The sequence below is a fragment of the Hippocampus bargibanti genome, linkage group LG06, assembly GCF_051943395.1.
Source record: "Hippocampus bargibanti isolate YZ-2025 linkage group LG06, ASM5194339v1, whole genome shotgun sequence".
In the NCBI taxonomy this organism is placed as follows: Eukaryota; Metazoa; Chordata; class Actinopteri; order Syngnathiformes; family Syngnathidae; genus Hippocampus; species Hippocampus bargibanti.
Genome location: NC_142739.1, coordinates 19,834,307 through 19,843,185, shown reverse-complemented (window position 1 = coordinate 19,843,185; position 8,879 = coordinate 19,834,307). Strand labels below are relative to the sequence as shown.

The 8,879-nt window shown below is 44.3% G+C and overlaps 1 long non-coding RNA gene across 1 annotated transcript in view; it reads left to right on the top strand.

Annotated features, from left to right (window-relative positions):
- Positions 1–995: 995 nt before the first annotated feature.
- LOC148896689 (uncharacterized) overlaps positions 996–8,879 on the top strand; it is a 246,063-nt gene continuing 238,179 nt past the window's right edge. The window contains exons 1-2 of the long non-coding RNA XR_016115214.1: positions 996–1,755; positions 2,606–3,138. This is a non-coding gene — a long non-coding RNA (uncharacterized LOC148896689). The remainder of the gene's footprint in view (positions 1,756–2,605; positions 3,139–8,879) is intronic.

The window sequence follows — 8,879 nt, the reverse complement described above, 5'->3', positions numbered from 1 at the left end:
TCATTGGCGTTACAGCTGCGGTTTTGAGAGGGACAGGAACAATTCCAGTGGACAATGAGGAGTGAATAATAGCTGAAGTAAAAGGAAGGAGAGCGGGTAGACAAGATTTCATGAGGACAGTAGGGAGGGGGTCAAGTTGACAGGTGGAATTCTTGGACTTGGTGATGAGGTCAGAAAATAAAGAGGGATGAGGGAGTTCAAAAGACGACAGCAGTTGATAGGGAGTAGGAAGGTTGGGGTAGGGGGGGATACAGAGGAGCCGAGGTGCTGGTGGATCTTGTTGATCTTTTCAGTGAAAAACAAAAGTAGTGCATTGCAGGTATCTGAGGAGTGAAAGTGTGGGGGGAGAGAGATAGGGGGTTGAATGATTTTGGTGTACAGGGAAAACAGAGTCCGTGGATTCCCAGTGTTAGCGTCAATCAGTCTAGAATAGTCTTGTGATTTTGCGCGTGTGATAGAGTCCTTGTAGTGGGTGAGGTGAGCTGTATACATGTCCTGGTGGGTGGTGAGGCCGGTCTTTATGTAAAGTCTTTCCAGCTGCCGAGTTTTCGCCTCGGTGGAGCGGAGTTGGGCGGTGAACCAAGTGGCGGATCGAGTGAATTGGACTGACCGGGATTTTACAGCAGCAAGGGTGTTGAGCATGTTTGCAAGGTCCGTGTTGTATCGGGAAACAAGTTCATCAGGGGGAGGAGTTGTAGTCCGGATTGAGGTTGGCAGCCATTGCAGTGAGGGTGACAGTGTCAATGTGTTTGATGTTCCGATAAGTGATGATGCGCGGTGGCTTGGGGAGAGTGTGATGGGAATGTTAAATGAGACAAGGAAATGGTCCGTTACAGGTAGTTCGTTTGCTGTGCATGCCCTTTTATATGCGTGGGGAAATCAGAGAATTGATGCAAGCCAAAACTCTCCAGTGAGGAAATAGTCTTTGGTGACGGGATGGGTGGAATTGTCAATGTGTATGTTGAAGTCCCCAAGGGTAATAATATTTGGTGACAGAGTGGAGAGGTGTGTGAGGACAGCTGAGAAGTCTTTTAAAAAGTCACGATGTGGTTTAGGGGGACGATATACAGTGGCTATAACTGTGGGAGATGGACCAGAAATTTGACACGCAAGGCATTCAAATGAGAGAGTTTCCGGGACTGGCACTTGAGTGACTTTCCGGATCTAGCGGTAAAATATCGCGAGACCGCCTCCACGGCCCGAGAGGCGGGGTTTTGAGAGGTAAACAAACCCATGTGGCGTCGTGTCGTTCAACTCGGAAAAGTCCCCCGCCGTTTGCCAGGTCTCATTCAAGCAGAAGAAGTCCAACTTACGGTCACTAAGGATGTCTTGGATAAGACATTCCTTCCCCGTAAGCGAGCGGATGTTCAGGAGGCCGAAGGTGACGCTGGTGGTGTCATTTTGAGGGGCATTGGCTGACCTAGCCAGGCCGGCTAACACACGGTGTTGCACGGAGCGGCTGTAAGCTCTGCGTGGCCGGCGGAAAGATGACCACAGGGAGGTGATATCCTTGGAGTCGTCGAGGTAAAAGTCTCGACGTGATCCGCGGTGGATATACCTCCGGGAAGGGCGGCGAGCGATTTCCGGGAATCGGAAAATCGCCTGTGGCACGCTCGTCCACCGGGAGCGGAGTTCAAGCAGCTCTGACGCCGAATACTGCAGCCGTCCAACGGGTCGTTGGAGGAGCGACATGATAGCAAACAGCAACGTCCAGAGACAGGCAGCGTTCAAGTTAGCCCTCAACAGCGGGTACAGGTGGGTGAAGATGGTACGTGTTCTCGTCCGTGTTCTCGTCTGTGGTCCGGATGAACGACCGGAATCACGAGACGATCCGACAGCCAAAGCGGATTGGAATTTGACCATAAGTTCCTCTGGTGACTGTCGAGTATTTCCAGTGGTTACAGGAATCGTAAAAACTAAAAAGAAGCTAAAATGTTTGCGGGCGAATAGCGCCAGCCAAAAGCGCGCCAGCGTACACTCGACCCGGAAGTGAGTTGTGAGTTGTAGTAAGCAGCTTCTTTGCTCTGGGTCAGTTGTGATCTGAGTTGCAGTCATTCATTAGTTTCACACCTCTCTCAGCCATATCATTGGTCACTTTCACTGACCTCACAAACTTCTGTGCATTCCTGTAGCTGTCATTGTCTTCCCAGGTGTCAGCAGGAGTAGTGAGCCAGTCATATTTCACTCGAAGAGCATCAAACAGAAAGTGAGACTCTGGCCGTACCAGGTCTGTGAGAACTGTAGCTGCCTTGATGACAGGAAACACTGGCTTGCCTTTCCTGTAACACTCAGGTTTCTCTGTTTCTGACAGCTTGACTTCGAGCTTCTCTTTTGCAGACTTGGTCATGCTGGCATATGAACTGAACAAGTTGAATGGCACTAGTTCCTGGGTCAGATAACAGTGTTGGTTGTTCATTTTCATGAGAACAGAGTTTGCCAGTTCATAGTCATACTGCTTGTATTGCAGCATGTTCTATATAAGCTGGAGGTCATGGATAGGTGCATCAGCTGCAGATTTGGTGGTCACCGAGTGGCTGATGTAGAATAAGGCCAAGAACATGTTCATCCTCTCCAGCTTGAAGATCATATCCGTGTTGTGTTTTAGGTCCTTGGAAAACACGAGCATCTTCATACAGTAAATGTTCCTGGCCATCAAGCGGACTTGGTGAATGGCACCTGACTTCGCCCAGTGGATACCTCGAGGAGGTTCCTCACCAAGCACGATCAGGCACAGCTCTGCCACCTCTCTGTAATCTGCCCTCGGACGTGCCTCCTCAAGGAAATTGCTTAAGACTGCAATTGTGCTTGTCTTCTTCTGTTTCAAGTCTTGTTCAACTAGGCCCAGAACTCTTGGGCAGTCCTTAACCAACTTGTCCCACTTCTCTTTCACATTGCTGAACATTGGGTTGGCAGGACTCTTGACCTTGCTAAACACAGCCTCCCATACACTTCCAATTATTACCTCTGATATGTGATGGCAACAAGCGAAGTAGAATACCTTTTTGCTTAGTTTTTCTTCAATAAGATTCGCTGCACCCGAGTTGATGCCACTGTTTCTTGCAGTGGTATCAAAATTAATTGATTGAAGTGATGAAAGGAATGAAAGTAGAAAAACAAAATACATGAGCTGCTGGAAAGGCAGCTCATGTATTTTGGAAAGGCAGCTGTGTCAGCACAGACACAGGAAAAAAAATAATATTGGCAGAAAATGATTAATAAATGTTTGTAAAATGTTAAATTTGACAAAGGGGGATTGGATAGTTTCTCACGGCACACCTGACGATCTCTCACAGCACACTAGTGTGCCGCGGCACAGTGGTTGAAAATCACTGGTCTAAGCAACGGTCTCAGGTAATAGAAGAGAAACAGTGTGAGTCAGTGTATTATCGCCGAGAAAGCACGGCAACTTCACTGGGATATCATCAAGAGGTAACTATATCAACGACGATTACAAAGGTAAATAAAACAACTTTATTATTTAATACAGTTTATTTGTTTAATTACAATTCAATAGCACATAGCACATTTATTATACATAAAATGAGGTATATTTTGTGTAGGTTTAAGTCTTATTTAGAAGACAATTATGTTTTATGGGGACCTAGGAACAGATTATTCTAATTTTGAATGGTTTCTGATGGGAAATACATGTTCGGCAGATGAACTTTTCTCCTTACACACACTTTCTGAAAAACCAAAGAAGTTCGTGAGCTGAGGTATCACTGTACTGTATAACATTTATTTGGAGGCCCCCATCGACTCCAAACGCTTTTATCAAAATGTAGTTTTATACGCAAGGACTGTGATGACGTTTTAAATAAGTTTATCGGCCAAAAGCGACATCTGTTGGTCAAACTGTCGTTCGAAAAAAAACGATCTTAAAGTTGTGTAGATTTCTCTCTTTTATATTCACTGTTTACACATTATCTCAAAAATATTTTATAATAATGATAATAATACATTTTATTTTAAGTGCCTTTCAAAGCTCTCATGAACACTTTACAGTCACATACAAGCATAGATACAGTACTATAATAAATAAAATACAATTACAAATGAATACAATAACTCAAATACAATTATGAATAGAAAGAAAAGATAGAGCGACCCAGAAAATGCAATTTTAAATAGGTGGGTTTTGAGATGCAATTTGAAGGTGGGAAGAGAATCGATATTACGTATGTTGGGAGGAAGTGAGTTCCAGAGTTTGGGGGCAGAGCAGCTGAAAGCTCTGTCCCCCATCGTGCTGAGATGGGCGGGGGGCACACAGAGGCGGAGGGTGGAAGAGGATCTGAGGGAACGAGAGGGAATAGAAATTTGAAGGTCAGTTAGTTATGGGGGGCAAGGTTATGGATAGATTTATATGTTTAAAGAATAATTATGTAGTTTTATATAGTTAATACAGTCCTCATCGACAATTGTAGAGTATTGAAATGTTCATATAAGTGTTACACGAGCAGCAGAAGACCAAGAAAGCTGCAGGACCTGACAGAGTGTCCCCCTCCTGCCTGAAAGTCTGCACTGAACAGCTGGCTCCGGTTTTCAAACAAATCTTCAACAGATCCCTGGAGCAGTGTGAAGTCCCATCTTACTTCAGTCTACCATCATCCCAGTTCTAAATAAACCAGCAATATTGGGATTGAATGACTATATAGATGTTGCTCTGACGTCTGTGGTCATGAAGTCTTTTGAACGCCTCATGCTAAACGACCTAAAGAACATCACCAGACCGCTCCTGGACCGTCTTCAGTTTGCCTACCGGGCAAACAGGTCTGTGGAGGATGCAGTCAATCGGGCTGCACCACATCCCGGAACTCCTCACCCGAAACATCTCCAGCTTGGAGTGCACTCTACGATCTGCCAGTGGATCCTCAGCTTCCTGACAGGACGGACCCAACAGCTGAGACTGTGAAAAAATATCAGCATCAACACGCACCTCGAGCACTGGAGCCCCACAATGATGCATCCACTCTACACTGCTCACAAACACTTCTCACTTCACACAAACAATGCACCTCAACACACTCGGCAATCAAATTCAGTTGGCAGACGACACCACAGTCATCGGAATCATCAAAGACGGCGACGAGTCTGTGTACCGACAACAAGTGGAGCAGCTGGAGCTCTGGTGCTGCCGTCACAACCTAGAGCTGAACACACTCAAGACGGAAGAGATGATCGTGTACTTCTGAAAACATCCATCACCACAGCTGCTTATCCAACTTCTTCATGTTAACCGTCGAGACCTTCAAGTTCCTGGGAATCACAGTGTTCCAGGACATGAAGTGGGAGGTCAACACCGACTCCATCCTGAGAAAGGCCCAACAGAGGATGTACTTCCTGAGGCTGCTAAAAAAAAGCATGGGCCTGCCATAGGAGGTGCTACGCCATTTCTGCACAGCTGTCATCAAATCAATGCTGGGTTCTTCCGTCACGGTTTGGTTCCGGGCCGCCACCAAAATGGACAAAATCCGACTTCAACGGACAGTTATGACGGTGAAAAAAAAAAATTAGCATTGCCCTACCCACTCTCAAGGACTTACACACTGAGAGAATCAAAACAATGGCACGGAAAATCCTCCTGCTCAGGCAGGCGCTACCTATCCAGCGCACCAAATCTCTCAGACATCTAAACAGATTCTGCCCCCAAGCCATTAACTCTCGACCAACTCTCAGTCACCCAAATATAACCGTACAGTGCCTCTTTGCAATTTACCTATGATGATACTAGTGCAGCATGTTCTACCGGAGACAAATAACCTGTGTGTTCTACATACTTGGCAATAAAGATGATTCTGATAGTGATTCTGAAATCAATATACAGTAAAGTCTCGTTATATCGATATCGGTTATATCGATAGTACCGCTTATTACGATACTATTTTCATTTCCCTTGCACATTTCTAGTCTTTTTATGTATAATTAGTACCGTTTAGTACGATACCCGGTTATTATGATAGTCCGGTTATTACGGTGCTCCTTTTCATCCCCCGCCGGCCATTTTTGTTGTTTATATCGATATATCCGTCGCGCCATTGGTCAACTTGGTCACGTGTCTTGTTACGTGAGCCGCCATCGGTCGCGGCATTGGTCGACTTGGTCACATGAGCCGCCATCGGTCGCGCTATTGGTCGACTTGGCCGTGTGACTTTGTCACGTGACACGCCATCGGTCGCGCCATTGGTCAACTTGGTCATGTGTCTTGGTTACGTGTCATGCCATCAGTCGCGCCATTGGTCGACTTGGTCAGGTGACTTGGTTACGTGCCCAGCACCCGTGTAGCAGAGCCATTTTCATTTTCAGACGCTAGCTCGTGTGTAGCAGACGAGATTGAAGTGTTTGTGTTAAAAGGTAAAAATGGGAAGCAGAAGAAGATTGATGACTTTTTTAAATTGTATACATAATACAGTAAGATGTAAGCGTTGCAGTTTCCCTGTTGTGTTATGTACATGCCCACTGTACTGTATATGAATGCAATCGTTTTTTGCAACAATGTTTCTTGTTTTGTCTGCTGAAGCGCGATGATTTTGAAAATTATTAACATTCCATACTGTGTATTAAAGGACAGCCGATGTCACTTTTTATTCAAATGCAAATAAAAATGACTTCACGCCAAGACGTCTGTGTAAGCTCTCAGTCGTACAGGAGTGGTCCATCGATGAGAAGGTTTCTTCAGCCGTCATCTGTACAAAAGTGAAGGTTTCGGACGTTTCGCCTCCTATCCAAGAGGCTTCGTCAGCGAACTAAAGTCTGACTGGTCGTATCGGCCCCATTTATATATCCCTAATGTCCAGACCTGGTGGCGCCGGACACAGCTATGATAGGTCCCTACTCTCAGGTTGGGGGGGGGCGCGGGACCCCCCCCTGTGGCCCCACTGATTGTTCCTACATTCCTGACTAACGATTGGCCTATTACACCCACTCCCCCCGGTATCACCTCATCAGCATAACGACCCTCATCAGCATTGCGAAAGTTGCCTAACCTGTTTTGCCTGAGCAGGCTATTGTATGAACGATCCAAATTGAACCTCACACCACCAGACCGGTTTAATGAAGGATTTTGTTGTTTTATAAGAATCGCCTCTTTTACCCCCCTTTCAAACCATCTATGTTCTTTCGCTAAGATTTTAACCTCATTGTCGTCAAATGAGTGGTTGCTAGCTTTTAGGTGCAAATGTACTGCCGATTGAGGCCCACTAGTATTATCCCTGCGATGTTGATAAAGTCTTTTTTTGAGAATTTGTTGAGTCTCCCCAATGTACTGCTCTTTACAATTTTCATTCTTACAATGTATGGAATAAACTACATTACTTTGTTTTTCATTTGGTAGCCTATCTTTTGGATGCACTAATTTTTGCCTTAACGTGTTTATCGGTTTGAAATAAGTAGGAATTTTATGTTGCCAAAGGACTCTTTGTAATTTTTCAGAAACTCCTGCAATGTACGGTACTGCTACTCCTCTCCTTTTAGAATCTTGAGAATTATTGGTTTCGTTCGCTATTCTTTCTTTCTGACATTTGTTGAATGACCACTGAGGGTACCCACAGTTAGTGAGTGCTCTCCTGATATGTTTTGACTCCTTTTCTCTACCTTCAGTGCTAGTTGGTATTAGTTTAGCCCTATGCTGGAGGGTTCTGATAACTCCTAGTTTATGTTGTAAAGGGTGGTTAGAGTCAAAAAGTAAGTATTGGTCAGTGTGCGTAGCCTTCCTAAAGACTTCTGTTTTTAGCGCTCTGTCCTCTTTTATAATTACTTTACAATCCAAGAAGGCTAGTTGGTTCTCTTGAATGTCCTCACGAGTAAATTTAATGTTGAAGTCTACAGAGTTGAGGTGATCTGTGAAGGATTGAATTTCTTGTTTCTTAATTGGACGATACTTTTGTCATAATTAAGAAACAAGAAATTCAATCCTTCACAGATCATCTCAACTCTGTAGACTTCAACATTAAATTTACTCGTGAGGACATTCAAGAGAACCAACTAGCCTTCTTGGATTGTAAAGTAATTATAAAAGAGGACAGAGCGCTAAAAACAGAAGTCTTTAGGAAGGCTACGCACACTGACCAATACTTACTTTTTGACTCTAACCACCCTTTACAACATAAACTAGGAGTTATCAGAACCCTCCAGCATAGGGCTAAACTAATACCAACTAGCACTGAAGGTAGAGAAAAGGAGTCAAAACATATCAGGAGAGCACTCACTAACTGTGGGTACCCTCAGTGGTCATTCAACAAATGTCAGAAAGAAAGAATAGCGAACGAAACCAATAATTCTCAAGATTCTAAAAGGAGAGGAGTAGCAGTACCGTACATTGCAGGAGTTTCTGAAAAATTACAAAGAGTCCTTTGGCAACATAAAATTCCTACTTATTTCAAACCGATAAACACGTTAAGGCAAAAATTAGTGCATCCAAAAGATAGGCTACCAAATGAAAAACAAAGTAATGTAGTTTATTCCATACATTGTAAGAATGAAAATTGTAAAGAGCAGTACATTGGGGAGACTCAACAAATTCTCAAAAAAAGACTTTATCAACATCGCAGGGATAATACTAGTGGGCCTCAATCGGCAGTACATTTGCACCTAAAAGCTAGCAACCACTCATTTGACGACAATGAGGTTAAAATCTTAGCGAAAGAACATAGATGGTTTGAAAGGGGGGTAAAAGAGGCGATTCTTATAAAACAACAAAATCCTTCATTAAACCGGTCTGGTGGTGTGAGGTTCAATTTGGATCGTTCATACAATAGCCTGCTCAGGCAAAACAGGTTAGGCAACTTTCGCAATGCTGATGAGGGTCGTTATGCTGATGAGGTGATACCGGGGGGAGTGGGTGTAATAGGCCAATCGTTAGTCAGGAATGTAGGAACAATCAG